Below are 6,152 nucleotides of genomic sequence, written 5' to 3' on the forward strand. Positions count from 1 at the left end.
ATCCAGCACTGAATCTCACCTGATTACCCATTGAGACTGCTGAGCGTCCTACAGGTGGATCCAGCACTGAATCTCACCTGATTACCCATTGAGACTGGCTGAGCGTCCTACAGGTGGATCCAGCACTGAATCTCACCTGATTATCTGTTGAGACTGTGAGCTTCCTACAGGTGGATCCAGCACTGAATCTCACCTGATTACCCATTGAGACTGGCTGAGCGTCCTACAGGTGGATCCAGCACCGAATCTCACCTGATTATCTGTTGAGACTGTGAGCTTCCTACAGGTGGATCCAGCACTGAATCTCACCTGATTACCCATTGAGATTGACTGAGCGTCCTACAGGTGGATCCAGCACCGACTCTCACCTGATTATCTGTTGAGACTGTAAGCTTCCTACAGGTGGATCCAGCACTGAATCTCACCTGATTATCTGTTCAGACTGTGAGCTTCCTACAGGTGGATCCAGCACTGAATCTCACCTGATTATCTGTTGAGACTGTGAGCTTCCTACAGGTGGATCCAGCACTGAATCTCACCTGATTACCCATTGAGATTGACTGAGCGTCCTACAGGTGGATCCAGCACCGAATCTCACCTGATTATCTGTTGAGACTGTGAGCTTCCTACAGGTGGATCCAGCACTGAATCTCACCTGATTACCCATTGAGATTGACTGAGCGTCCTACAGGTGGATCCAGCACCGACTCTCACCTGATTATCTGTTGAGACTGTGAGCTTCCTACAGGTGGATCCAGCACCGAATCTCACCTGATTATCTGTTGAGACTGTGAGCTTCCTACAGGTGGATCCAGCACTGAATCTCACCTGATTATCTGTTGAGACTGTGAGCTTCCTACAGGTGGATCCAGCACCGAATCTCACCTGATTATCTGTTGAGACTGTGAGCTTCCTACAGGTGGATCCAGCACTGAATCTCACCTGATTACCCATTGAGATTGACTGAGCGTCCTACAGGTGGATCCAGCACCGACTCTCACCTGATTATCTGTTGAGACTGTGAGCTTCCTACAGGTGGATCCAGCACTGAATCTCACCTGATTATCTGTTGAGACTGGCTGAGCGTCCTACAGGTGGATCCAGCACTGAATCTCACCTGATTATCTGTTGAGAGCAGGTGTGTCTACTCAAGCTCCCAGCTGGACTGTCTGAGTCTGCACTGCAAAGGGAGGTTTGCTTTGTACCCTGTGCTCACAAGAGGTAAGAAAATGGATTGCAAAGCCTTAGTTATTGTTATACCTTGAAATATGATGTTTATAAACAACAGCTTAGCCCTCAATGGGATAAAACAGAGTACTGCCGGAGGGCTAAAGACCTGACAGCACTCTCCACCGTACATCTTTCATTTTAAATTGGTCTTAGCTTTTGTAATATCTTTAAGTGTTTATCACGGTAGCAGGATAAACTGCTCTAGTATAAATCAAAGCTATAAATATTAAATAACAGTGTGCATGACACAGCCTCTGTGTTTATTGGATAAATAGGTCAGAGGGGCTTGGGAATTTTTTCCAGTTAATTAACATATTTCTTTTTGAAAATCACAGAATGCCAGATCTATGCTGAAGGTTTCTACAGGGTGCCACCTCGACCATCTTCACTCAGACTGGGATTTCCTGCAACCCTGGGATTTAGCATTGGCAGGATAGCCATCTGCTGACTACAGAGAGGGGCTGTGTGCTGAACTCCTTCAGACACTGTGCGCAGGGGAACACTCCACAGAGATACCTTAAGGAAAGGGACGAGATAGTGAGATGTGAAGTTTTTAATCTGCGCAGTTAATGCTGTAACACGTTATAGATGTTGAGTGCAGAGTAAAGAGGGCACGTACTTCCCCAGCCTCCCTCTGTCTTCTCTAATCTTCTAGGTGCTTCCCAAACCATCAGCTCTCCCGAGGCACGTTCTCAATTCCAGAAGTGGCTCAATCACGCTCAAGCCCTACTTGCTGGCAGTAAGTAAGGGCATGTGAAAGACAAACATTTCCTCTATCCGTATCATCAGAAACTCCACTTCTTCAAGGTAACTGCATTGTGAAAATCAACCTGTTCCCTAGCGGGTTGTTCCAGCTCATGGTTTTTATGGAATGTAATGAGATTGTTATGGAATAAAAGGAGTGCTTGATAAGGGGTGGTATGAAGATTGATGTATAGCATGTATTTAAAGAAGAAATCTATGTTTATTCAAAGGCACATTGAGCCCTGCTGAGAGATAGGAACTCTGCAGAACTCTGAGCTGCTACAGCAGTAAAGGAGGGAGGAAAGAAGCAACTTCTTTACCAAGGAGTGTGCTGATCATTTCCATCGTGTTTAAATATTCCCATTGAGACAGGGACCTCCTTTCCAAGGGCAATCTGCCAAACACAGCAATTAATTTCATTGAGGGAACTACAATGTGGTAACTGTCCAGCAGGTGGAGCTGGTGTATCTACTGGATACCTCAGAGTCCAGTTGGTGGTATAAGTGGTAAAGATGGCACTGAAGTCAGTACTTGTCTGGGAGACTCTTATGAGCTCATTGTGTCTGTCAGTCACACTCAACATGGTGAACGAGATAACTGGCTTGAATTGGCAGCAATCCTTTCCATTTTATTCATGCACAATAATCAGAATTGTGTTTTTGTTTTTATTTTTTATATGGGATGCGTCACAACATTTAACATTTCTGAATGTAAATTATTATTTTATTGTTTATCGGGTGCTTATTATTTAAGGTGGACAAATGATAGCTCCAGACTGTGAATGGAATACAATTATGTCTAGTGATGCTTAAGCTGGAACAGAAAGTCATCAATTCCTTCTCATTAGGAATTCAAGTTCAGGGTTCTGTCCCTATGAATTCAACAAGGAAGCTTATTGCCAGGCTGACGCACTAATTACAGGTGTTTGTAACAGAGGTGTCGCCGCTCTGGGGGGGGGTCATCTATCCCAGGACAGCATGCCCCGTCAGTGAACCCAGACAGCGTTTAGATTTCAGAGGAATCTACAGATCTGGGGGTAATGTGCATTGTTTTTGTTCAAATGCCTGATTTTGACTCTCTCCCTCTCAGATGGAAGGGGTTTCAGAGATTATACCCCTGTGGAGATTTCCTTCACAAAGCGTGTTTTTAGTATGAGACATCTACCAGTGCTTATTGAACTTCCTTCACACTGTTCAAACTCAATATAGTGGAGTCAGGCAAACAGAAGACTGAAGCAAGTGGTTTCAATGTGGGCATCTACAGACAGTACCACAGTCTTTTGACTGCAGTGCTGTATGTGTGAGTCTCTCCAGGTCAGTCACTGCAGTGCTGTATGTGTGAGTCTCTCCAGGTCAGTCACTGCAGTGCTGTATGTGTGAGTCTCTCCAGGTCAGTCACTGCAGTGCTGTATGTGTGAGTCTCTCCAGGTCAGTCACTGCAGTGCTGTATGTGTGAGTCTCTCCAGGTCAGTCACTGCAGTGCTGTATGTGTGAGTCTCTCCAGGTCAGTCACTGCAGTGCTGTATGTGTGAGTCTCTCCAGGTCAGTCACTGCAGTGCTGTATGTGTGAGTCTCTCCAGGTCAGTCACTGCAGTGCTGTATGTGTGAGTCTCTCCAGGTCAGTCACTGCAGTGCTGTATGTGTGAGTCTCTCCAGGTCAGTCACTGCAGTGCTGTATGTGTGAGTCTCTCCAGGTCAGTCACTGCAGTGCTGTATGTGTGAGTCTCTCCAGGTCAGTCACTGCAGTGCTGTATGTGTGAGTCTCTCCAGGTCAGTCACTGCAGTGCTGTATGTGTGAGTCTCTCCAGGTCAGTCACTGCAGTGCTGTATGTGTGAGTCTCTCCAGGTCAGTCACTGCAGTGCTGTATGTGTGAGTCTCTCCAGATCAGTCACTACAGTATGGTGTCCTGCTCATTTATACTGATTTCAGACTCTTGTCTCCTGACACCTCGCACAGCTGGAAGACTTTAATGACAAACCTCCAGGAAAATAGATTTCCCAGCTCTGAATCCCCCATGACTGATGACTGGAGCTGTGAATTCAACAGCATTGGGATTATTTTTGTATTATTATCTTGTGCTGGAGTGGCTGAGACTGAGATGTCTGAAATGCTACCCAGGTGTACAATTTTATCTCTACATCGCTTTTTTATTTGTTCATTTTTTATTTTTTTTTTAGTTTTCTTGAACTTCTTCAGCTTTATCGCTTTGTGGCGGATTGCAGGTGGTTATTACTTTGTGAGGAAGATCAGCTTTTGAAAGGTCAGCTGTGTAGACTTTCAATTACAGGAGGGGGCTGTGTTAACTGTGCAGTACACTATTGTTCCATTATTTACACAACATTGACTCTAGTATACTGTAGAGGACCCGCAAGGTTATTCACCAGTAGTAACAAATGTTGTACTGTATGTATGCATGTATATCTATATATCTATATATGTATGAATAAGACTGCTTAATGGAGGTCAGGTGGGTCTCAGTCTGTTACAGGACCGGTCATTCAGCGATACCTCTTTGGTGCTGATTGGGTCAGTTCCTGTGCTATCACTGGTTTCTATTTCCATTTGATATGTGGAAAAAGTGTAATGCTTTAAAATTAGATAAATCTAACTCTGTTGTTTCCGGTGTAGGTGCATGTTGTTTCTTATGAGTTTGGTAACATGATTTTTGCTTTTTCGAAATGCTGCAAACTTATAAAAAGACCAAAAAAAACAAACAATAGCAAATATTCTGAAATGGAAAGTGAACCAACAATCCCTGAATATAAAATATGCACGGTGCAAAGGAGCTAGGGATGTGGAAACTCTGGGGAAAAACGAAAGCAATACAACACAACTCCACTGAGTGCTGAGGCTAGACAGTAAGAGTGCAGTGTGAGTGCTGAGGTTAGACAGTAAGAGTGCAGTGTGAGTGCAGTGTGAGTGCTGAGGTTAGACAGTAAGAGTGCAGTGTGAGTGCTGAGGTTAGACAGTAAGAGTGCAGTGTGAGTGCAGTGTAAGAGTGCAGTGTGAGTGCTGAGGTGCTAGGTTAGACAGTAAGAGTGCAGTGTGAGTGCTGAGGTTAGACAGTAAGAGTGCAGTGTGAGTGCTGAGGTTAGACAGTAAGAGTGCAGTGTGAGTGCTGAGGTTAGACAGTAAGAGTGCAGTGTGAGTGCAGTGTGAGTGCTGAGGTTAGACAGTAAGAGTGCAGTGTGAGTGCAGTGTGAGTGCTGAGGTTAGACAGTAAGAGTGCAGTGTGAGTGCTGAGAGTGCAGTGTGAGTGCAGTGTGAGTGCTGAGGTTAGACAGTAAGAGTGCAGTGTGAGTGCAGTGTGAGTGCTGAGGTTAGACAGTAAGAGTGCAGTGTGAGTGCTGAGGTTAGACAGTAAGAGTGCAGTGTGAGTGCAGTGTGAGTGCTGAGGTTAGACAGTAAGAGTGCAGTGTGAGTGCAGTGTGCAGTGAGTGCTGAGGTTAGACAGTAAGAGTGCAGTGTGAGTGCAGTGTGAGTGCTGAGGTTAGACAGTAAGAGTGCAGTGTGAGTGCAGTGTGAGTGCTGAGAGTGCAGTGTGAGTGCAGTGTGAGTGCTGAGGTTAGACAGTAAGAGTGCAGTGTGAGTGCTGAGGTTAGACAGTAAGAGTGCAGTGTGAGTGCAGTGTGAGTGCTAGACAGTAAGAGTGCAGTGTGAGTGCTGTGTGACAGTGAGTTGCAGTGTGAGTGCAGTGTGAGTGCTGAGGTTAGACAGTAAGAGTGCAGTGTGAGTGCTGAGGTTAGACAGTAAGAGTGCAGTGTGAGTGCAGTGTGAGTGCTGAGGTTAGACAGTGTGAGTGTGCAGTAGACAGTAAGAGTGCAGTGTGAGTGCTGAGGTTAGACAGTAAGAGTGCAGTGTGAGTGCAGTGTGAGTGCTGAGTGCAGTGTGAGTGAGTGTTAGACAGTGTGAGTGCAGGTAAGAGTGCAGTGTGAGTGCAGTGTGAGTGCTGAGGTTAGACAGTAAGAGTGCAGTGTGAGTGCAGTGTGAGTGCTGAGGTTAGACAGTAAGAGTGCAGTGTGAGTGCAGTGTGAGTGCTGAGGTTAGACAGTAAGAGTGCAGTGTGAGTGCTGAAGAGGCGACTGTGTGTTTATTTCTCTCCTCCACAATTCATTATTAATACAATCAGAGTTGGGTCAATCCTGGGTCACTCAGCTTTTCTTTCAAAACCATAAATA

Source organism: Polyodon spathula, chromosome 14 (genome assembly GCF_017654505.1).
Source record: "Polyodon spathula isolate WHYD16114869_AA chromosome 14, ASM1765450v1, whole genome shotgun sequence".
Lineage (NCBI taxonomy): Eukaryota > Metazoa > Chordata > Actinopteri > Acipenseriformes > Polyodontidae > Polyodon > Polyodon spathula.